Source organism: Oncorhynchus kisutch, linkage group LG18 (assembly GCF_002021735.2).
Source record: "Oncorhynchus kisutch isolate 150728-3 linkage group LG18, Okis_V2, whole genome shotgun sequence".
NCBI lineage: Eukaryota > Metazoa > Chordata > Actinopteri > Salmoniformes > Salmonidae > Oncorhynchus > Oncorhynchus kisutch.
Window position 1 is genome coordinate 47216242 of NC_034191.2, and position 22378 is coordinate 47238619.

Consider the following 22378-nt stretch of genomic DNA (forward strand, 5'->3'; position numbering starts at 1 on the left):
GACACAAGGCTTTCCACATACACAAAGAAATCAGGATGAGGAGGTGGAGGTGACAGATCATTGTTCACAGTTATCTGGCCGCCTCATCTGTCCCCTGGCCATCACCACGCTCCCTGGACGAGGAGGGAGAGCAAGCCCCCTTACGGATGCCACAACTAGCTCCCATCAAGCCCATGACACAATGCCACATAACAATAACAGACCCGAAACTTGGGAATTCGAGAACTACATCACCACTTTCCCAGCTCAGCATCTCAAGTTTATACAGCCCCGCCACAAGCAAATGGGCCTGCAGCTTACTTCACCCCTTGCTGCCATACTCACACCGCAGCCGTAAAGACGCTTGTACGGCGGCTCATGGCAAACAGAGGAGACGAGCGCCGTCAAGCGATGTCGTCACCCAGGCGCGACCTGCCTCTGTTTGCACTCGAGTGTGTGGGAAAAGAAAAGGCAGGCACCCACTGACACACTCTGGGGTTCACAGTCCTGTCATCACGCTCTGGGGTTCACAGTCCTGTCATCCAGGACAACTAGCTCTCCTTCACACCTGTATTCATCTTCATTTTTTCCCCAGACTAAATTCTCTCTCTCTCTCTCTCTGGGAGGTTGACCAGGCTAATTGGTAGGTCCAGTCTGAGTGAGACTAAAGCCCTGGAAAACAAAACATCACTCTGACTCTCAGCCTCTGGTAAGGCAGCTTGAGCTCTGGCTTCTTTTCTCATTTCTTATTTCCTGAAGAAGGAGTACTGGCTACTCTGCTTGCACGCTCCTCTCTCTCTCTATGTGAGTGTGAGTGTGTGTGTGTGTGTGTGTGTGTGTGTGTGTGTGAGTGTGTGTGTGTGTGTGTGTGTGTGTGTGTGTGTGTGTGTGTGTGTGTGTGTGTGTGTGTGTGTGTGTGTGTGTGTGTGTGTGTGTGTGTGTGTGTGTGTGTGTGTGTGTGTGTGTGTGTGTGTGTGTGTAAAATATGTCTATGATGGGGATATTTTATGCAAAGGTACATTTGCATTTTTGAAACATTAAAAAAAAACATGCATATGGGGGTAAGAGTACATTTGGGAGCCTCTGCGTATGGTGTGGAGCTGACTATGCATTTCATTACACTATGCATCTCCCTCGCACCCGCGTAAGCGGCAGGTAGCCTAGCGGTTAGAGAGCTGGGCCAGTAAACTAAAGGCCGCATGTTGGAATCCCCGAGCCAACAAGGTGAAAAATATGTCGATGTGCCCTTGAGCAAGGCACTTAACCGCAATTGCTCCAGGGTCCCCATTGATAATGTCAGACCCTGGCCATGACCCGACTCTCCGAGGGTGTCTCAGGGGCAGATGGGATATGCAAAATACACATTTCCAATTCACAGATGCTCATTAATACACACTTGTACATGTGTGAAATGTGACAAATATAAGCACCCACCAAAATATTATCATCAGATCACCCATCCCACCCCCTCACTGTGCAAAGACGTGCCCAATGAAAGGTGCCTTAAGTGGGACTCCTTGAATCAGGGAATGGGGGTGAATGGGGTCCCGCTCTAGGACGCTGCTGGTGAAGGTGGAGGGGAGCAGGAACACATAGCATATTAAATCGGCCGGCAGAGGCTGGGTACGTCCATGCGGAGAGCTTGGAGAGCCAGATCTGAGGCATGCCCTGAAGGGATGGCTGGGCCTGGGGATTAGGAGGGCCAAGGAGAAGCCCCTCATGCTGAGCCGCGCCTCGCGCCCGCCCGCCTGCCTGCCTCCTCGCCGCTCACACGCAAATGCATCCAGACACTTTGATGTAGACTACACTCAGCGGCATACTGCCACGGCCCCAACTTTTTACAAGGAGGTGAAGGAGTCACTCACACGTCACACACACACACACACACCTCTGTCTCTTGTCTCGCTGCCTTTTTTCTCTCAATCTCTCTCCATTCTCTTTCTTTTCCCCACTGTAACTTTTCCATTTGATGTCAATATATCAAAGTTCAGAATCATCAAAGTGAAGGATTCCTATTGGGGGCCATCTATTCATGTAGTGTCTATATTCACAGGGCAGCGTTGGCGAATCAAATCACTTAGGGGAAAGATTCCAAACTTTGATTGGGTAACTATTGTGATAGTGTGTTTATTTATTTCTGCCCAACATGCTCTAAATAGCTGAGGTAACGGCTCCTCACCTGCTAATGCAAACTGTGGTTTGTGGGATAGAAGTACTTAGCGCTCTGCTAAAGAGTTGAGCTTCCATTGAAAGACACAGATAAACCTTTCATCATATTAACATCTGTGACCAACTATAACAACCTTTGAGTACCACAAAAGAAATCACACACTATATCTGCCACACACCGACGTATCCACAACACATCAAACCAAAAATGTGAATAAACGCACACAAAAAAAGCCTTGGTACATGTTACCTTAGATTAAATCAACTTACCCTAGAATACCCTCATAGAACAATACACTTGGTACCTCTGACTGGGTCTTTATTGAGTTCCATTACCACAACAACAGATGTCATTAGGGCCTCATGCATACACACCTTTTAACAGGTATTCTTCCTCTAGGATATAAAGGAGCCTAAAGACAAGAGGCCTGCCTAGAATAGTGGATTTGAGAGGCCCTTAATTTAAGGGTAATAGTGTGTCATCTTTGTGCATTAACATCTGCTTGTGTAACAGGCCCCATTTTGGGCAAGTTAGAAAGGTCAGGAGGTCACTGCCTGGTGTTTCGCAGCTATACATAATTGAATGTAAAGGTATGCTAATATAGAGATAAAGGGCTGCTCTGCTATCAGAAGCACTGAGGAGGAATAGGGAGGGAGGAATACGGGTTATCCGTGCCTTTCCTTCCCTATCTGTGGTACTGTGAGTTACAGATTGTTCCCTTCATCAGACGGGCATTGATTCATCTTGGCCGTTGAACGAAAAAAACAGGCTTCTTCATTGAGCCTTTTTTTTAAACATTGTGTGTATTTATTACTGTTACTGAATCATTTGACATGCAGTCCTTGTTTTGTAAAAATGCACCTGTTCAAGTGAAGCTACAGCCCCTAGCTGAGCTCCGTTCTGTTTTGGAGATGTAAAACAGTAACGCCATACATATTTATATTACTGAGTGTGTTCATCAGATATCATTCATATTTAATATGATTAAATCATAAATTATATCCAGCTCCATACACATATAGGCATGTACTTAGAGCCAATCTGTGGTTATTTCTGAACACCGTTTTCATGTGGAAAATATCAGCTATCCATTAAAGCTAAATAGAGCTCAAATGAATGGAATTACATTTAATGTTGCTTTGGTGATCAATAAATCTGGGGGTAAGCAATCACACATTCATCATGAGAAATGCACTCTGGCATAGAGCTTTCTGTCGACCATCAATCACTACAAAAATAAAACTTAATAGCACAATGCCAGAAATATATCAATTGAAGTATGTTTATTAAGTCCATTGCATCCTCACTAAATAAAATAACAGTTGATAGTTTTAAAATGCTGGTAGGCCTTATCAAATTGAGGTATAACATTTGGATTTTTGCAAGCCAAAAACATTCTCTTGATTAAAATTACATATCATATATGCAAAAATGCATTAATGATAAAATGACATTTAGATTTCGTTTCATGGATAGATAAGGATAACAATGAACCATATTACTGTTGAAAACACTAGTTTTGATTAGGAACAATATTCTATTGACATATTGAGACTTACGCTAAAATATAGGTTTATGGCTTCCTTGATGTTCATACTCTAAACAAATATTATTTCATAAAACATAGTTGGGGTGTTCCATTATCAATTAAATGATTAAATACTGAGCATATGATTTCAAAATAGTGCATAAAGATTTGGGATAAGCAAACAAAATTATGCGTAAAAACGATCACTAAATTTAGTGGGTTTATAGGCCTATGGTCTTGTCATTTTTCTTTCCTTCTTAAAAGCAGCACAAGAGAGATCTCATAGGGGCCTAAAACTGGCCAGTCCAGATGATCATGTTCTTAACCCGAGGTTAAAAATAAATAAAATCTTTAATCAACATGTTGTTGTTTTGCATTCAAATCTTTACTGCCAGTTGCTGTAGATCTACGTTAATAATTTGCCAAGTGTCAAAGAAGGTTGTCTGAGCCGTCACCGCACGGCTAAACGCCTCGAACCCTTGTCGTTTGTATGGCGGCGTGAAACCCGAGACACAAACGGTCCACCAGTCACTCACACCGAATCTGACAAGCAGATAAAATGTGGAACAGCTGGCTGTGAGCAGAAGGAAAAGTTTAAAACAAATATCTCCGCATGTGAAGGTACGCTGCCATGATACACAGCCTAAGTGACCGAAAATTACATACGATAAAAAAAACAACGAAATGGATAAAAGACACACAAAAAATGATAAGCATAATAAGTAGGTCTAATTATAACCAGGTCAATAAAATATTAACGGAAAGTACATCCAAATGTGGACGCGCGAATATAAGGGTTCTCCAAAAGTAGCCTCTAGTGTAGGCTACTTAAACAGAGAAATTACATTTGCTATTGTGAACTGTTCCATTTCATTTGATAAAACCTAGTTGATTTTCTATTGTCAAACACGATGGGCCTACAATGCTCATTATATAGGTCTACATGCCTGTATAATCGTTCAAATGTGCCTATGGCATTGTAAAATAAACGCGGGCTTACTTTCATATTTTGATTGTAGAAATGGGGACTTCAGTGGTTGCATGAGATTTTTTTGTTGTGAATAGGCTATGTGATTCTGAACAATAGTCTATAAAAGTATAGTACATCAATCCAGGCATAACTCATATTAGGCCTCATGAATAAGAGGCCGAATCGATAACATGGTAAAAATCCTGCTGAAATGTGATCACATGTAAATATGCATGCCTCCCATGCGTGTCTTTGGGCAAAAGTCCAAGTAGTGGAAGTGTTTTTGTGTTAATATTGGAAGTTCCAAAATAAGTTTCAGCCAATATCACAATTCTGAGCAATGCTATTACTTTTGCATTCAAGTGTATCCAATACACAAACTTAAAATGTATAAACCTTCCATCAAATAACCTTAACACACCTTTAAATCAGATTTGCGGGAATAAGAACCATTGCCAAGTGTCTATCACCTTCTAAGAAAATGCATCAGCAAAGTTTCGAAAATGTGCAATGGGTCAACTTGTAACTTTAAAGAAAGTAGACAACATCCAGCAAAATATGTAGTGTTAGTATACATGTTACGCGTGTCTAAAGTAGTTTATGTTGTGCAAGTGAGTATATTAGTGAATAGGTTGTGTTTTCATACTAATTTCTGTTTATATATCATCCCCCCCCGTTTGTGGACTTCTATGATTTATTTTAAACGTGATGCCTCTCGACAGTTTTTGAAATAAACTTGTTTTCTCTTTAACATGTTCAAAGCCAGCAAATCACAAAATGTTCGAGGGAAACAGTTCATTATGACTCGCTGTGTTTTTTGCACTTACGTGTTCGAATGATGTTTCCCCTCCTATAATTCTTGAACTTTTTTTTGTCTTCTCGTAAGTGAAGTCTTTTTTCGCTTGTTGCAGATGTGCATCTATGTGACTATGTGACTTGACGTCGCAACTCCAACTCCGCTCTGCCAGACTTTTCCTTCTTCTCCGCGTCTTTCTTCTTTTCACAGTTTGCTGAATAGAGCGAAAACTGAGTTAATACCGTGAACCCCATACATTACCTGCCCGATATCAGATATTAAACCTGTATGAATAAGAAAGCATGTGTTTGCAAAAACTCGTGGACTGTTGGTATTACATTAAGTATGCTTTTCGAAGAGAATAGGGCGAAATGTGGAAATCCAGCTTCTCTTTCCCTTGCCTGACTCCTCCCTTGTCTTCAGATCGGGCTCCCTCGCTCTCTTACCCCCCTTCCTTTCTATTCTCCCCCCCGTTCCCCCTCCCTGCCTCTCTGCTCCGGGCCGCAATTTACTTGAGACGGTGCAGACACGGTTGGAACGAATGAACTGTTGTACAGTACCAGTCCCACAAAATTGCAAAGGATTGGCAAATACTCACATAGTTCACGTAGCTGCCTCTACTTCAGGATGAAGTTTGTGATCTTTAGTGCCAGTATTGTCTTGTTATTCATAATAGTTTCATCAACACCAGTGGCCCAGAATCCAGTGGCTATAACACAACTGTATTCAATTGCGTTTAGGCCTATTTATTCTTCACCCAAACAATAATGCAGCATCATAAATAAGCAGGATAAGGTGAGTATGGTTTTATTTAGTCTGAGTTCATTTCATGAATCATCCTATGAATTCATCCTATGAATATGAATATTATTCAATCATAAAGTGTCTGTAATGAATAATTAATGTTAATTAAGCATGAGCAGTGGTGGAAAAAGCACTCATACTTGAGTAAAAGTAAAGATACCTTCATAGAAAATGACTCAAGTAAAAGTCACCCAGTAAAATACTAATTGAGTAGAAGTCTAAAAGTATTTGTTTGTACATACAAAAGTACCTGTCGTTTCTAAAATATACTTAAGTATTAAAAGTAAAAGTACGAATAATTAAACATTCCTAATGCCGGGGCGGCAGGGTAACCTAGTGGTTAGAGAGTTGGCCTAGTAACCGGAAGGTTGAAAGTTCAAATCCCAGAGCTGACAAGGTACAAATCTATCATTCTGCCCCTGAACAGGCAGTTGACCCACTGTTCTGACATTGAAAATAAGAATTTGTTCTTAACTGGCTTGCCTAGTTAAATAAAGGTAAAATAAGAATTAAGCAAACCAGATGGCACAATTTTTTGTTTTCATTTATTTACGGATAGCCAGGGTCACACTCCAACACTCAGACATCATTTAAAAACAAAGCATTTGTGTTTAGTAAGTCCATCAGATCAGAGGCAGTAGGGATGACCAGGGATGTTCTCTTGATAAGTGTGCGAATTGGATTTTCTGTCCTGCTAAATAAGCATTCAAAATGTAACAAGTACTTTTGGGTCTCACGGAAAATGTATGGAGTAAAAATGAAATAATTTTCTTTAGAAATGTAGTGAAGTAAAAGTAAAAGTTGTCAAAAAAGAATAATAATAAAGTAAAGTACAAATACCCGCAAAAAAACTACTTAAGTAGTGCTTTAAAGTATTGCTACTTAAGTACTTCACACCACTGAGCATAAATGATCTGTTTGCATTTAGTTGTGGGTTGAATGCTATTCCAATAAGTACATTAGTGTCTTTCTTTCTTCTTCTCTCTCCCAAACCTGGAGTGTGGGTCTCTGTGGCTCAGCTCTCTAAACCTGGAGTGTGGGTCACTGTGCCTCAGCTCTCTAAACCTGGAGTGTGGGTCTCTGTGGTTCAGCTCTCTAAACCTGGAGTGTGGGTCACTGTGCCTCAGCTCTCTAAACCTGGAGTGTGGGTCTCTGTGGTTCAGCTCTCTAAACCTGGAGTGTGGGTCACTGTGCCTCAGCTCTCTAAACCTGGAGTGTGGGTCTCTGTGGTTCAGCTCTCTAAACCTGGAGTGTGGGTCACTGTGCCTCAGCTCTCTAAACCTGGAGTGTGGGTCTCTGTGGTTCAGCTCTCTAAACCTGGAGTGTGGGTCACTGAGCCTCAGCTCTCTAAACCTGGAGTGTGGGTCTCTGTGGTTCAGCTCTCTAAACCTGGAGTGTGGGTCTCTGTGGTTCAGCTCTCTAAACCTGGAGTGTGGGTCGCTGTGGTTCAGCTCTCTAAACCTGGAGTGTGGGTCGCTGTGGTTCAGCTCTCTAAACCTGGAGTGTGGGTCGCTGTGGCTCAGCTCTCTAAACCTGGAGTGTGGGTCTCTGTGGCTCAGCTCTCTAAATCTGGAGTGTGGGTCGCTGTGGCTCAGCTCTCTAAACCTGCCACGCCTGCTCCCGTTCTCCCTCTATGGCGGTTGAGGGCACCAGGCTGCCCTTCATTACGCACACCTGTCACCATCATTACGTGCAGCACTGCTCATTGGACTCACCTGGACTCCTTCCCTTTGTTGATTGCCCCGTCTATTTGTGTTTGTTCCTCCGTTGGTTCCCTGTGTCAGCATTAATGCCGTTGTGTTCATGTCCAGACGCTGTCCTGTCCTATTTCATGTCCGTATTTCATTAGCTGTTCACTCCCTGTACCTGCTTCTCGTCTCCAGCGTTGATCTTCACAGAATGCTGACACCACTAAAAGAAGAATTGGGGAGTTTTGTTTTTTGTTTTGGTTGGTGACGTCGGGTCCGGGTGCCATCGTGGATGGAACCGGGGGTGCCTCAGCTAGCTCATCGGGCTTCCGCCTTCAGATAAGCATAAAGTAGGCTTATGTTTAACCTGGTCCCTCTTTACATTAGGAAAGGGAAAGTAGAGAGTAGTTGCAGAGAGTAGGTACACATAGTTACATAGCAGCCTACTTACAACAGTTTTACCTTTCTGCAATTATACATTCAACCTAAAAAAACAGCCAATTGACGTAGGTCACTCGCTCTGGGTTTTCCAAATATAAAATCCCATTCACGAATGAAGGGCAATTATGTGATGTATCTTGCTTCTTATGATTTATGCGGAGGAAAGTCATGCCGCGGAAAGTGGGCGTGTGGTCCCCTGGGCCAGCCTTCTGAATGAGACCTAATGTTATGGTAAGGAGGGGGGAAAGCTTTCCTGTAGTGTTAGGTATGATCAATATACAATCAATACACAGGGAAATTATGTAGTAAGAGAGGTCTACACGGTTCTGTATCAATCAATGAAGATGTGCAAAATCCCCAGTTAATCATTTAAGCAGGATCTAACAGTGTGTGTGTGTGTGTGTGGTTAAGATGTCCTTTTTATCCCAAATAGCACCCTATTCCCTATGGGTCCTGGTCAAAAGTAATGCCCTATAAAGGGAATAGGGTGCCATTTGGGACACATCTGTAGACCACTGGACAACGTGATCTAGATCTAGACCTACAGTAGATCATTCTATTTAGGTATCACAACAACAGAGCATGTCACTCTATATGTTGTAGAGGCACCACAGAAATGCAGTTGATATATATACCTGGCAGGGGAGAGGCTCACCTAGGGATGAAGCCCGGCCGTGCTGACCCCATGCGAATTCCCCAAACGTGGGAATCTTGACTCCATAAGTTATGGTAGTGGGGAATTGCGTCACGGTCTCCACTAAGAAGAAGGGGGAAAAATACTAATGAAATGCAGTTGCGTCAAGCAGGATAATGGTCAAATCAATGTTCCCTGTAACAATTATTTTCCAATTGTTGTGATTTTTAAAGCATTGTTATCCAGTGTATCGCATAGAGAGAGTATTTACCTATATAGATCATTATGACTTACATACAGTTGAAGTCAGAAGTTTCATACACTTAGGTTGGAGTCATTAAAACACGTTTTTCAACCACTCCACAAATTTCTTGTTAACAAACTATAGTTTTGGAAAGTCGGTTAGGACATCTTCTTTGTGCATGACACAAGTAATTTTTCCAACAATTGTTTACAGACAGATCATTTCACTTCTAATTCCCTGTATCACAATTCCAGTGGGTCAGAAGTTTACATACACTAAGTTGACTACGCCTTTAAACAGCTTGGAAAATTCAAGAAAATGACGTCATTGCTTTAGGAGCTTCTGATAGGCTAATTTACATCATTTGAGTCAATTGGAGGTGTACCTGTGGATGTTTTTCAAGGCCTACCTTCAAACTCAGTGCCTCTTTGCTTGACATCATGGGAAAATCAAAAGAAATCAGCCCAAAATAATTGTAGACCTCCACAAGTCTGGTTCATCCTTGGGATTAATTTCCAAATGCCTGAAGGACCACATTCATCTGTACAAACAATAGTATGTGAGTATAAACACCATGGGACCACGTAACCGTCATACCGCTCAGGAAGGAAATGTATTCTGTCTCCTAGAGATGAACGCACTTTGGTGCGAACAGTGCAAATCAATCCCAGAACAACAGCAAAGGACCCTGTGAAGATGCTGGAGGAAACAGGTACAAAAGTATCTATATCCACAGTAAAACGAGTCCTATATCGACATAACCTGAAAGGCCGCTCAGCAAGGAAGAAGCCACTGCTCCAAAACCACCATAAAAAAAGCTAGACTACAGTTTGCAACTGCACATGGGGACAAAGAACAAAAATAGAACTGTTTGGCCATAATGACCATCGATATGTTTGGAAGAAAAAGGGGGATGCTTGCAAGCCGAAGAACACCATCCCAACCGTGAAGCACGTGGATGGCAGCATTATGTTGTGGGGGTGCTTTTCTGCCTGAGGGACTGGTGCACTTCACAAAATAGATGGCATCATGAGAAAGTAAAAAATTATGTGGATATATTGAAGCAACATCTCAAGACATCAGTCAGGAAGTTAAAGCTTGGTTTCAAATGGGTCTTCCAAATGTAATATTGATAAATTACTCTCTTAATCAACAATCAGTGTGTCATATGTTCTGATCTATACTGTATGTATGCTGTCATGGATAGCCTGTGCCTCCACAACATTTTCCTTAGAATCAAATAGAGCAATAATTCTGTCTTCATCAACATTTGGCCTAGATATTCAGTTTAATTCAAGTTGATGGAGGGATGTACACATGTAGTAAATGTAACATAGATTGTACAGACTGAACTTTCCTCTGGGAAAAATTCAGTGAGATCTCTATTCAATCTGCGTCACGGACATTCAGCTTTGCAGCGTAATTGAAATTTTTAGGTAAACGCTGCTTATGTCGGCTCAATCGGAAATTACATGTACATGTCTATCGCGGAATCTGTACAGCTTCAGCTTTACAGATAGAATATCCCTTCTTCTATTCTATTCTACAGAATTATAAGCAGCAAGCATGAAGTGGGCCAATAAGTGACTGTGACAACAGCAAACCAAGCAACATGGAGTGCCTAGTCAAAGGTCCCCTGTAAAACATGGCTAATCCGCCTGTCTGTTTGTGAAGGCTTGTGCTCCGCTGGACTAGACTACACCGAGATAAAGTCCTTGTTGCATGAGTCTCTCAAAGAGAATGATCGGAGGAGCAGGGGAGGGCAGGGGAGATAGTAGGAGGGGTGTGGGGTGAGGGGAAGGAGGGATGAAGAGAGGGAGGTGGGGGTGCACATTGGCATCAGTGGGGTTAGCAACTCCCGAAAGTATTTCATCAAAGAGGGCTAGGATCCTAGGGATTGAGATTCTGCCTGGAGGCAAGTAACCAATGGTCTCCCAAGAACATATTCCAAAGTAGAACTCAGAGAGCCAAAACACACATCAAAAGCACCTCTGGAGCCAAAGCGATTCTGGAGGAGAAAGAAAGGGGTGAGGGGTCCCTTCTTGGCCCCGTCTAAGCCCCAGATCTCACCCCAATTAAGGAGGATCTACTGTTTGTTCCAGACCTGAGATCTACTGCAGTCAGGGAGGTGCACACCAAGGCAGGCACACAGAGAGAAAGAGATAGACACACACACATACCAAGAGAGAGAAAGAGAGAGAGTGACACACACACACTAATATTACATGGTTTAACAAGACATACAAACAAACAAACAGTATATTCTCAGTACATATATTGTGATTAATTTTGGAGGCTTTTTGGAATTGTGTTCGAAAAAAACAGAATGGTTATAAACTGTAACATACACATTAATTTGTTTGTCTTCATCTACACACTGATTGATACATCACAACAAATATGCATTTAATACTAGAACAGTCTTTTCCCCAAAAGTAATTTCATGCTCTCATTGAAATATCATGCAATGATCTATGTCTAAGTTACACAAGTAACATACAATTACTACTTGGCAATACAGTGTTTAATTTTTGTCTCCAATTCTCTCTCATTGGACAGATGTCACAGTGAAAGGGATATGTTAGCAGAGAAGCATATGATATCCATCCAGATTTGACCTCTAGCATTGCATTGGACATACCAATGCTAAGTTCCAAATTGCACCCTATTCCCTAAATAGCGCACTACTTTTGACCAGAGCCCAATGGGCCCCAGTCAAAAGTAGTGCATTACGTAAGGAATAGTGCTCTATTTTGGGTTCTTACCAAGAGAATGGCAGGCTTGTTCAGTGAGTTGTGCAGTTGATAACTACATGCAGTCTCCTCTCAAGTTAATACCAAGGGTCCCAATATAAGGAACAGTTTTCCACTCCTTCTGAACCAATAGAGTATATTTTAAAGCTTTCATTTCATGAATAAGACAATACATTCACATATTGTAATGGTTTTTTAATTACAATTTTATTAACTCAGGATTTGACTAAAAAGCCCCAATGACATTCTACGCTGGGACTCGTTTAGCCTTGTTTTTTCCACTATTTTCAATTGACAGAGTGCCCTTCACTGTTTACTTGATCCCCACTTGTTTGCTACTCCATTATTCTCCATGACAAGGCCTGACAAGGCAGTAAACAGACTAGGGCTACCAGTGGTCCCTGCTTCCCAATGTGTCAGGGAACAGAGGGGCCAGAGTTACTGGGGCCAAATGAACACACCACAAGAACTGCTTTACTGACCACTAATCTACTCCTGAAGAGAGCATTAGGCCCCATCCATCCTAGAGCTGTGTACACAGGGTTCAAGTGCTCCTCCACACACACACACACACACACACACACACACACACACACACACACACACACACACACACACACACACACACACACACACACACACACACACACACACACACACACACACACACACACACACACACACACACACACAGAGGCCTCGCAGCCATCTGCCAAACCAAAGAGCAAACAGTGAAGACACGACTGAGATAAAGCCTCTCTCTCTGCTCTCTCTCTCTCCGTTACTCTGCTCTCTCTCCTGTCTCTCTGTGCCTGCTGGAGGTATATCAGGTGTCTATGAGTGGCCCATTAGCGTGCATGACTGATAACAGGCGCTCAGTGCCCCTCCCCCTTATAATCGCAGAGAGGGATATTTGCAGGGTTATTTTGAATCTGTCAGAAATAATAAACGCAAAACTATATCCACTTCGGCTATTTAAGCAATTTCCCTGTGATAACATCCCAAGGGTTCTCGTGCAGCTTCCAAATGACGACATAATGAAACGACGACGCCTGCACCCCCTTATCAGGGCGGATTAAAAGGGAATAATCAAAGTGAGGGGGTTTGGAGCCTTGTGTGGCATGAATATGACTATCTAATGGACTCCAATGGAAAAGCATGTTAATTCCACTTAAACGCGAGACCCTACCCAGCCCTGTCTCCTGCCCCTGGCTCCTCTGAAGTAGTCCGTCTTCCTTTCTCCCCCTTTCTCTCCCTCCTTCCCGCTCTCCTTTCCTTTAAGTTTAAATAATCGCAGCTCTCCTCAGCAGAAGTCATTATGTGTGCTGGGTATCTCTGTATGTGTACGAACGTGAGCGTGTGAGAGCCAGAGTTTAATCTCACTCGTTTTTTTTTACCCTCTCTTCTTTCTTTGGGCCTGTTGGAGCGTGTGTTGCTCTCTCTTAGCTTTCAGACAAAAGCTCTCAAGGCGATTATCAATATTCATAATTATTCTCCATGCGTGGACATCCTCTTTGTTGCTGGAATAATGTGGTTCACTTTCCTACAAACTCAAATCAAACTTCTGGAGCCACTATTGGAAATCGTGTTACACGCTCGCTGATATTAGGCTAAGTAAGTAAGTAAGGATTTGAATATTGGGTCAGAAAAGTATTATTTCACTTTGCTGAGGAGAGTTTCTTCAACTATGACATTTTTATTTATTTTATTTTACCTTTATTTAACTAGGCAAGTCAGTTAACAACAAATTCTTATTTACAATGACGGCCTAGGAACAATGGATTAACTGTGTTGTTCAGGGGCAGAACAATATATTTTTTACCTTGTCAGCTCAGGGATTCGTTCTAGCAACATTTCAGTTACTGGCCCAACGCTCTAACCACTAGGCTACCTGCCCCCCACCCACGATTACAAAGTTGTCAATGTTCAAGTGAACATTCTTCCTCTACTCTACACACTTCCTATTGAGTATTCATACACACTAATACATAAGGATTCACACCCTTCTGGCTGAATGTTGACAGGAAATATCCCAGACATTTTAAGTCATTTGTTGTCAGACCCACAAACTGTAAATCTACTGGCTAATATTAATTGGAGAAGAACAGCAAAAAGACCTCTCTCCTTTTGATCCCGACCAACTTTCCACCTCGTCAAGGGGGCCTTCCATCCACATTAAGGACCATTAGGACCAATAAGACTCCTTCAACTGATAGCCCAGTCCATTCTCCTGCAGTAACAGCAGCAGCAATGTGGACCAGAGCACTACACACACTTCACACATCCTGAAAGCAAACAGAGATCCCACAGGACACAGTTAAAAAAAGAGTAACATCAATATTTCATCAAACTACTCTCTCTTTCTGGCCCACATCAAAGCTATCCGCTCCCATTATAATCCTACAGGTACAGCTCTTTTGTTTTGCTCCTCTGGTATGGCTGTAGAGACAACAGCGATTCCCCCGCTCTCCTTTAAAAAAAAAAAACTCTCGGTTACAGTGTTAGTCTGTCTCGTGTTTAACTGTCTCACGTTTTGGAAGATGAGGCGCAAAGGGGAGGGCTGGGATTAGAAAGGAGAAGATATACTTACTCTGAGGATGTCCAAGGAATGGTGGAATCACATATGCAGGGGGAAATGATTGTACAATTAAGTGGAGTAAAATAAGGCCTTGGTGTTTCTTCTCAGTTTCTCAGCTACACTACACACACTTTCTCATAAAATCTTCAGTGTACCTTGAGGACATCAACATGTGGTCAGAAGACTCAGAGCAGCAGGGGGGACAGACAGGCCATAAAGAGGAACCGTCTGACATGCCAAACCTGCCGGGAGCACGTCAAACTCCCTGGAGAGCTCTCTAGCTGGGGGAGCAGGAAGAGCATTGATAATTGGTTGTTGGGGGATACTTTGATGTGTTGTTGTGGTTGAAAGAATCTAGTTTCTTTTCAAAGTTGATTTTGTGTTTGAGTTGTTCTTCTTTCATAACACAAGGATGATGTAAGGACCCTAAGCAAAGAAACGGAATACCCAGTTTTAAAAATGGAAAAGCACTAACATTTTAACACAAAACTATTTTTGAATCAAATCAAAAGGAAGGATCACATTAATATCGCTATGGTGTTGCTACTGTATGTGCAATATGCTGCATTGTCGCCAGATTTGTACACTCAACACATTTTCATAAAATGACATGCTCTGAAATGATGTGACGTGTGTGATTGTGTCTGTGTGTTTGTGTCCATGCGTGTGTGCATACCTGCGTATTTTCCCCTTAGCCCTACGTCGTCAATCTGTGGCTGTCCCTCAGAGGTGGACAGTGACAAATGACACTCCTAGTCAGTCACACGCTTATCACCATACAAGTAGCACACAGGCCTGGAAATGACAGACATGAAATGGAAACATCTCTCATTCTGTGGACCTGGGAGGCTGAAGTGAAATATTAACTGATGGAGAGATGGCGTAGTATAATAGGATCACTGTTTAGGGTGCGATTGCAGAGGAGGTCCACGTGCTGTTACGTTTTCTAAAAATGTTATGGAGATCCTTTAAGCTTTTATTTGCCTTTAATATAAGTGTTATATTACATTCTAGATAGCTTGAACTCACAGATAAACTTTTTTCAAATGAACCTTTAAGATAATACCAAACTTTTGCAACACAGTGCATTTGTCATAATGTAAAGTGTGTCGCAGGCCATTGTGTCAATGTTGATCCATAAGCCATGGTCCGTCAGTACAGAATATTCTGTGGTGCCCGAATGCAGCCGGGTTAATGGTTCAACCAATCCCGACCCATTACTCAGAGACCTTTCTCTCTCGCTCTCTTGTAAACATTTGCACATGTGCGCACAGGCACCTACACACACATGCCTGTGCATTCATTCACATACACACCCACTGTTGTTCTTATACAATCTATGACACACACACACACTGTTGTTCTTATACAATCCTATGACACACACACACAACCTAAATCCCAGGAAGAGGAAAGATGGATGGGATGTCTTGGGTCACAGGTGCTGTTCCATTTGTGAGTTCTCCCACGCATTCCTTCTGGCTCAGTTTTATACGCTCTTCTTCTCCCCTGTGTTAATTGTCATAACATTATACAGAGTAAAGAGAGCTGAATATAATGTTAGATCAATCAACCTGTCTTTTGGAAAAGTTTGTTTGTCACCGACTGTCTTGCACTGAAAGATAAGCATTTCTCAAGTCAGTTTGACCAAAGGATCTCAGGCAGTTATTTCCATTGCCGTTAGATGGCGCTAATTCACCAATAATATTCACACCATAGACTAAAGTCAGAGGTATCCCTAGCAACGCTAGTTATTCCAGCTTGTGCCAGGACTCATCTTTCTGTGCCATTATAGCGTCTGTGACAGCATTTTGAAGTAGTCCATTTTCTTCTTCACAATTGGCTGATCCCTCCTGATGACCCGGTCGGACATGACTCCTACAGGGTCACCAGGAGGGATCAGCCAATAAAGTTGAAAGTCCCGCCCTCAACAGTGCTGCCCACAGCCTTTTGTCCACTAGAGGTATCTATCATTCTCTATGTGGCAGATACAGTCCTCTCCTTTCACACAGAATGAAAGTTCTCAAATGTTTGTTACAAATAGAGGCCCTCATGTTCTCCTAATGTTGTGACGTTCTCCTCAAAGTTTTGACGTGAAGAATTCAAGTGAACAATAAGTAGCAGTACAACATTAGTGAAGTAGATTACTTGTGAACTTTAATTATTACCAGAAAAAAACACTGAAAGGGATGTCAGTGTGGTTGTGACAGCTTTGCAGTTGAGTGTCTTGTCTATCAGAAAACTAGGACCATCTTTCTCACTTGACCATTAGACGGATGACGAAACAAGGCATGAAAAACACAAAAGCACAAATAACTAAACACATCAAGGTCTATAGAAAGGATAAATGAACATGAGCTTTAATTTCAAACAGGGCTAGGAAAGCACGTCATTAACAAACACAGGAATATTATCTACCAAACAAAGAAAATTAAATAGATTTAAATGAATGAGAACATCCTTTTACCCACCCTGTAACTCTTCGGACGTCAAATATTGTACACCCAAATGCTTCTCTGCAGCTGTCACAACATCCACTTTGTGCGACTGACATTCCATCCATGCGGTACAGTTGATAACCATTGCTATGAACATTAAAAAGCCAATTTTACTGAAGCATATAGTACCAGTTAAAAGTTTGGACAATCCTATTATGGCAGAATAATAGGGAAAACATCAAAACTATGAAATAACACATATGGAATCATCTAGTAACCAAAACAAGTGTTATACAAATCAAAATCTATTGTATATTTGAGATTCTTCAAAGTATCCACCCTTTGCCTTGATGACAGCTTTGCATACCCTTGGCATGGAATGCTTTTCCAACAGTCTTGAAGGAGTTCCCACATATGCTGAGCACTTGTTGGCTGCAATTTTCTTCACTCTGCAGTAGTATTATTCTATATTATAAAAAATAGTAGAAAAACAAAGAAAAATAAAGAAAAACTCTTGAGTGTGTCCAAACTGTAACCATGGTAAGCTCAACTTGCCTCTCTCACACCGCACATTTCTGATCCCAGCTCCAGCTACTAAAACAATTGGATACCATGAAATTGGGGAGAAAAAGGGGTAAAAAGAAAAAGAAAAAAATAAGCGGTATGTGTTCTTTTTCTTTTTACCCCTTTTTCTCCCCAATTTCATGGTATCCAATTGTTTTAGTAGCTACTATCTTGTCTCATCGCTACAACTCCCGTACGGGCTCGGGAGAGACAAAGGTTGAAAGTCATGCTTCCTCCGATACACAACCCAACCAAGCCGCACTGCTTCTTAACACAGCGCGCATCCAACCCGGAAGCCAGCTGCACCAATGTGTCGGAGGAAACACCGTGCACCTGGCAACCTTGGTTAGCGCGCACTGCGCCCAGCCCGCCACAGGAGTCGCTGGTGCGCGATGAGATAAGTATATCCCTACCGGCCAAACCCTCCCTAACCCAGACGACGCTAGGCCAAATTTGCGTCACCCCACGGACTTCCCGGTCGGTTACGACAGAGCCTGGGCGCGAACCCAGAGTCTCTGATGGCACAGCTGGCGCTGCAGTACAGCGCTCTTAACCACTGCACCACCCGGGAGGCCCACATACCGCTTCTTTCCCCAATACTATACATGCCTTTGTCTCACACCTAGCAACCTCCCTTCTACACATTGCTGCCACATGCCCATGAGCTTGACATCTGTAACAACGTAATGTATTTGGCACAAAAGCTTGTATGGGATAACTGAAATATTCACTTTGTCAGGCAAAGACTCAACATCAAAACAAACATGCAATCAATAATACAGTAGAAACACCTATATACAGCATGTGCAAATGAGGTAGGATAAGAGAGGTAAGGCAATAAATAGGCCATGGTGGTGAAGTAGTTACAATATAGCCATTAAACACTGGAATGGTAGAATGTGCAGAAGATGAATGTGCAAGTAGATATACTGGGGTGCAAAGGAGCAAGATAAATAAAGAAATACAGTAAGGGGATGAGGTAGTTGGATGGGCTATTTACAGATGAGTTATGTACAGGTGCAATGATCTGTGAGCTGCTCTGACAGCTGGTGCTTAAAGCTAGTGAGGGAGGTAAGAGTCTCCAGCTTCAGGGATTTTTGCAGTTCGTTCCAGTCATTGGCAGCAGAGAACTGGAAGGAGAGGCGGCCAAAGGAGGAATTGGCTTTGGGGGTGACCAGTGAGATATACCTGCTGGAGCGCGTGCTATGGGTGGGTGCTGCTATGGTGACCAGTGAGCTGAGATAAGGCGGGGCTTTACCTAGCAGAGACTTGTAGATGACCTGGAGCCAGTGGGTTTGGCAACGAGTATGAATGTAGGGCCAGACAATGAGAGCGTACAGGTCGCAATGGTGTGTAGTATATGGGGCTTTGTTGACAAAACAGATGGCACTGTGATAGACTGCATCCAATTTGTTGAGTAGTGTTGGAGGCTATTAAGTAAATGACATCGCCAAAGTCGAGGATCGGTAGGATGGTCAGTTTTACGAGGGTATGTTTGGCAGCATGAGTGAAGGATGCTTTGATACCCACATTGGTAATAAAAATGGCCACATGACAGTAAAATAAAATGAAATAAGTCACTTCAGAAAAAGCAGAGGAGAAACTGAGAGAAAGTTGTTATTTGATGGAGGTTAGTAATTTGGCTGGGTTCCCTGTGGAGGCCTAGCTGTCTATAGTGTTGCAGTAGAACAGGGAGCTGTAGTGGAGCCTGTTGTTGACATGACTGATGGCTTCCTGTTGTGAGATGGGCAGACACAACAAAAGAGACAAATGAAAGTGGTGCATCTGTGATCCCACCTGCATTGCACAAGTACAGTGGCTCTGGGCCCGTGGTTTAAAGTGCTACTTAAGTCGTTTTCTGGGGTTCCTGTACTTTATTTTGCTATTTATATTTTTGACAACTTTTACTCCACTACATTCCTAAAGAAAATAATGTACATTTTACTCCTTTCATTTTCAGACACCCAAAAGTACTCATTACATTTTGAATGCTTAGCAGCACAGGAAAATTGTCTAATTCACACACTTATCAAGAGAACATCCCTGGTCATGGCTACTGCCTCTGATCTTGTGGACTCACTAACACAAATGCTTTAATTTGAGTGTTGAACTGTGCACCTGGCTGTGCATAAATAAATAAAAACAATAACATTGTGTTGTCTGGTTTGCTTAATATAAGGAATTTTCAATGATTTATACTTTTACTTTTGACACTTAAGTACATTTAAAACCAAATACTTTTAGACTTTTACTCAAGTAGTATTTTACTGGGTGACTTTCACTTTTACTTGAGTAATTTTCTTTTAGGGTATCTTTAGTGAGTTTCAAATAGAACACATTCTCAAGTGAGCACACAATAAAACATTTGTCACAAAATCACATTCTACTTTGTAGAATTTCATAGCTCCAATAAAACCTTTTTATATAATGGAGAAACCCTCTTTGCAGTACAACTTGACATTATAGGATGAACAGAATTTTACATATACATAGTTCTGATGATTATGTTGAAATTAGATTGATGCAACAACCTGTCAGTCAGGTTAAGTCAATGTATTTAAGTATACGTTTTACCCTAATGTCAATGTTTACACCACTGGTTGAAATTAAATGAAAACAGTACTGGTTGATTACATTTTTCAAATCAAATGTATTTTCCACGATGATGCCACGTCTCAATGTTGACAAATTACGTTGAAACAATGTTGATTCAACCAGTGTGTCCCCAGTGGGATGGAACTCTATGGCGTGCACCCATGCCAACCCCAACTTCAGTCAATCTCAGTTTATTTGCTATTCAGCCTGAATTAAGACAAATGCTTTGACAGCAGGTTGAGTTGAGGGGGAGTTATGGAACTGAGATTATGCAACGGGCAGACAGCCTACAGAATGGCTCACCCTGCTTCACAATCTCCAGTTGCACTCCGGAGTGAAGAGATGAGGCCTTACCAGTAACTGGCCACCATTACAGGTCTTTGATGTTCCCATGGTTTTTGTAGCATGGCCAAATATAGAAAAACACTCCCATGTCTGCCTAGCACTGGATCATATTAAATATCTGTGTCTATTCTGTTAGTGGCTGGTTAGGGTTGAGATGTTGGCAGGACCTGTTGGGTGGAGAATATTGGCTCTACAACGAGTATTAAGGCACACCAAGTCCGTTTACATACATCTTAGGCAAATACATTTAAACTCAGTTTTTTACAATTCCTGACATTTAATCCCAGTAAAAACTCCCTGTTTAAGGTCAGTTAGGATCACCACTTTATTTTAAGAATGTGAAATGTCAGAATAATAGAGATAATTATTTATTTCAGCTTTAATTTCTTTCATCACATTCCCAGTGGGTCAGAAGAATTACATACACTCAATTAGTATTTGGTAGCATTGCCTTTAAATTGTTGAACTTGGGTCAAACATTTCAGGTAGCCTCCCTCAAGCATCCTGCAATAAGTTGTGAATTTTTGCCCATTCCTCCTGACCGAGCTGGTGTAACTGAGTCAGGTTTGTAGGCCTCCTTGCTCGCACAAGCTTTGTCAGTTCTGCCCACACATTTTCTATAGGATTGAGGTCAGGGATTTGTGATGGCCACTCCAATACCTTGACTTTGTTGTCCTTAAGCCATTTTGCCACAACTTTGGAAGTATGCTTGGGGTCATTTTCCATTTGGAAGACCCATTTGCGACCAAACTTTCACTTCCTGACTGATGTCTTTAGATGTTGCTTCAATATCCCGACATCATTTTCCTCCCTCATGAAGCCATCTATTTTGTGAAGTGCACCAGTCCCTCCTGCAGCAAAGCACGCCCACAACATGATGCTGCCACCCCTGTGCTTCACGGTTGGGATGATGTTCTTCGGCTTGCAAGCCTCCCCCTTTTTCCTCCAAACATAACAATGGTTATTATGGCCAAACAGTCCTATTTTTGTTTCATCAGAACAGAGGACATTTTTCCAAAAAGTACGATCTTTGTCCCCATGTGCAGTTGCAAACCATAGTCTGGCTTTTTTATGGCGGATTTGGAGAAGTGGCTTCTTCCTTGCTGAGTGGTCTTTCAGGTTATGTCGATATAGGACTCGATTTAATGTAGATATAGATAGTTTTGTACCTGTTTCGACCAGCATCTTCACACGTTATTTTGCTGTTGTTCTGGGATTGATTTGCACTTTTCGCACTAAAATACGTTCATCTCTAGGAGACAGAACACATCTCCTTCTTGAGCGCCACGGCTGTGGGGTCCCATGGGGTTTATACTTGTGTATTATTGTTTGTACAGATGAATGTGGTACACTCAGGCATTTGGAAATTGCTCCCAAGGATGAACCAGACTTGTGGATGTCTACAAAAAAAATACAAAAAAAATTCTGAGGTCTTGGCTGATTTCTTTTGATTTTCCCATGATGTCAAGCAAGAAGCACTGAGTTTGAAGGTAGGCCTTGAAATACATCCACAGGTACAATACCAATTGACTCAAATGATGTCAATTAGGCTATCAGAAGCTTCTAAAGCCATGACATCATTTTCTGGAATTTTAAAGTTTAAAAGGCACAGTCAACTTAGTGTATGTAAACTTCTGACCCACTGGAAATTGTGATACAGTGAATGAATCTAAACAATTGTTGTAAAACTTGTGTCATGCACAAAGTAGATGTCCTAACCGACTTTCCAAAACTATAGTTTGTTAACAAGAAATTTGTGGAGTGGTTAAAAAAATTAGTTTTAATGACTCCAACCTAAGTGCATGTAAACTTCCGACTTCAACTGTATGTACCGATGTAATATAGGCTGGT

The 22378-nt window shown here is 42.0% G+C and overlaps 1 protein-coding gene and 1 pseudogene across 5 annotated transcripts in view; one reads left to right on the top strand and one right to left on the bottom strand.

The window, feature by feature from the left end:
- Positions 1-5881, bottom strand: part of LOC109908822 (transcriptional activator GLI3) — a 165282-nt gene extending 159401 nt beyond the window's left edge. For 4 of the 5 annotated variants that reach the window (XM_031796175.1, XM_031796177.1, XM_031796176.1 and 1 more), the window contains exons 1-2: positions 5782-5881; positions 5475-5657 (exon numbers count right to left, since the gene is read on the bottom strand). The gene's annotated coding sequence lies outside the window, so the exon portion shown is untranslated. Of the gene's footprint in view, positions 1-5474 lie in introns of all 5 variants that reach the window. The other variant, XM_020507538.2, reaches the window with a different exon arrangement.
- Positions 5882-9003: 3122 nt separating this feature from the next.
- LOC116354892 (uncharacterized) lies at positions 9004-9134 on the top strand (annotated as a pseudogene).
- The last annotated feature ends 13244 nt before the right edge of the window (positions 9135-22378 follow it).